The sequence below is a fragment of the Giraffa tippelskirchi genome, chromosome 6, assembly GCF_054371585.1.
Source record: "Giraffa tippelskirchi isolate mGirTip1 chromosome 6, T2T-mGirTip1v1.2.pri, whole genome shotgun sequence".
NCBI classification, from domain to species: Eukaryota; Metazoa; Chordata; class Mammalia; order Artiodactyla; family Giraffidae; genus Giraffa; species Giraffa tippelskirchi.
Window position 1 is genome coordinate 7465506 of NC_137280.1, and position 3125 is coordinate 7468630.

The following is a 3125-nucleotide window of genomic DNA, read 5'->3' on the forward strand; positions in this document are numbered from 1 at the left end:
TACTTAATGGCTGGGGCCGGATTCTCTGTGGGACTACTGCACATCATGAGGATTGATCCTTAGGCTCCTCTGCTAGATTCTCAGTCACCTGAGGACACCTTTAGGCCAGAAGAACCAAATATCCTTTGTTCTTTAGAGCTAAATAATTCAACCTCTCATTTCACTAGCAAATAGCTTGTTCAGACAAACTGGGTTTGTTTGTTTGTTTTCAATTTCAGTCAAATTTAAAAAAGAACAGTCACCTGTATTTCCCTTGACCTCCCACCAAGTTCCCCCTTGGTCTCTGCTTAGGAGATACATCAATGTCACTTAAGACTCCAAGTCGTAAGTAAAACAGCTCAAATGAAATTATCCGTTTAAAAGCAATGAGATCCATATATCAGGAGAACTCACTGGAACATCTGAGGAGTACTGAGAAGCCAGAGAGGCTCAGGTGGCCCATGCTGGCACCGAGCACCAGTTCAGGGCAGACTCCAGGTGTCTCCTGGTCGGCATCTCTGATATCCTGCTAACTATGCTATGCAAGTATTGATGGAAAAAGTAGTAACTAATCTAAGAAAGAAACGGAAAATTTTGATCAAGCCCATCTAAGGATTCTAACTAGGGAGACAGTCTTTCAAAAAAGTTCTGAGGCATGTACTGCCCATCAGAGGTCAAAGCACAGTTATATACATTTTTGAGACAAAGGGTTATGCATGAAAGGTTTATATATCAAAGGAACATAATGACAGTTTACATATTCCAGTAAGGTGAGTAGTGGGTTATCATAACCCCTTACATGCTTAAGTAGGGAATGTTATCTCCTAAGGTATTTCCTTGCTCATTCCAGCAGGAAATTGACATACATGTGTGTGTGTGTGTGTGTGTGTGTGTGTGTGTGTGTGTGTAGCAGGCATTCCTGTCTTCTTAGGTAATCTTGTTGCTGTTGTTCAGTTGCTCAATCGTGTCTGAGTCTTTGTGACCCATGGACTGCAGCACACCAGGCCTCCCTGTCCATCACCAACTCCCTGAGTCCACCCAAACCCATGTCCATCGAGTCGGTGATGCCATCCAGCCATCTCATCCTCTGTCGTCCCCTTCTCCTCTTGCCTTCAATCTTTCCCAGCATCAGGGTCTTTTCAAATGAGACAGCTCTTCGCATGAGGTGGCCAAAGTACTGGAGCTTCAGCTTCAGCATCAGTCCTTCAGTCCTTCCAATGAATATTCAGGGTTGATTTCCTTTAGGATTGACTAGTTTGATCTCCTTGCAGTCCAAGGGACTCTCAAGAGTCTTCTCCAACACCACAGTTCAAAAGCATCAATTCTTTGGCGCTCAGCCTTCTTTATGGTTCAGCTCTCACATCCATACATGGCTACTGGAGAAACCATAGCTGTGACTAGATGGACCTTTTGTTAGGAATGTAATGTCTCTGCATTTTAATATGCTGTCTAGGTTGGTCATAGCTTTTCTTCCATCTTTTAATTTCATGGCTGCAGTCACCATCTTCAGTGATTTTGGAGCCAAAAAAAATAAAAGTCTGTCACTGTTTCCACTGTTTCCCTATCTATTTGCCATGAAGTGATGGGACTGAATGCCATGATCTTAGTGTTTTGAATGTTGAGTATTAAGCCAGCTTAGATAATCTAGTTAATGTTTAATGCAGATATGCACAATGCATATTAAGGGGACGATACAGTGGCTCAAACAGCAGAGAAGATTTCATGTTAATTTTTTTCCTGCCTTAAAATAACTTTGTTTCATCAGTAGCCTCATTGAGGAAGTAATAATATTTGAGTAGACTCTAAGGTGGTGAGGGATTTAGCCTTATGGATATGGTGGAAATAGTGTTTGAGGCAGAAAGAACAACCCGTGAAAAATTCTGAGCAGAGCTTGCCTCGTTAGGTTTGGAGAACAGCCTGGGGACCCTGCGGGTAAGAGGTGAGACGAGAGCTGTAAACTGGTATGTTTTTTTCAGGAGCTTTTTGACTACTGAATTAAACTAATTAACAAAATAAAAGCTATCTATTTTCTATTTACCCTGTAACTATGTATTATAAGGTCAAAGAAGTGAGTGCCGGTCTTTCTCAGACTTGATCAGAATGAAAAGTGTTTCTAAGTTCTAATGTTTCAACTCAATGAACTGTGCTGAAATCGCTTATGAACTATATGTTAATGATTTGAATCATGTGCCTGAGGCCCCTTTACCAGAACCTTCTACATTTAATCAGTAGTGGAGAGGGTAAGAAGGGCAGGGGGTGTGCCTGGCATTCAGTTTTTAAAGTGCTCTCGGGTGATTCTAATATGCAACCCTGACTGAGAAACACTAATCTAGTACCTGCATTTGTAAAAAGAGAAGGGCTTTCTCATCCCTGCTCCCAGGTAGTCTACTCAGGGTGCTTACCATCCTTGCTGCTTCAGCTCACTGCAATATCTCACAACTACCTGGAATTCCAAAACACAAATCGCCACCATAGAAATCCTGGGGCCTCTCCCAGCTCTGCCATTGGAGAGGAAAGGTAGAAGAGGAAATAGTTCTTGATTGCACCATTCTAAGTTCCCCACCACACCAAGAAACAAGACTGGGTGTGGGTACCAGGCGACTAAAAAACACTTGTGTTAGAGAATAACAATGTAACAGCAAGGGAAAGAAAAGAGGGGAGCAACATGCTGGCATCAACTGCCTAATAAAAAATTTTAAGTACAAGGCTGTCTAAAATTCAATTTCAAATTTTGGCATTATCGGTGGCAGAAAATTCTGCCCAATCATGTTTCATTTATGAGTGTCTGGGACAATTTGGGCATGCAACAGATATGTTATATAAATGAATGAAGGAATTTAACACAAAAAGCGACAAGCCTCCAACCCATCCTTCCCAATTTCTCCACTTTTGTTCCCCAGAGGCAGTTGCACTTACCTTATTGTTAACCCTACCAGCTCTAAATAATATATTTATGCTGCTCATTCTAGATGGATCAACGTTAGATCTTGCGTACTCACTTTCTGCTAAGACAGGTAAGGATTTTAATAAATTAACCAAGTTTACTAAATTAGATCAAGTTTTCCCGATCTTCACTACCTAATAAATTATATCACTATTGTTAGCTTTCCATTGCTTCCATTTGTGAGGTTAAGCAATATACTTAC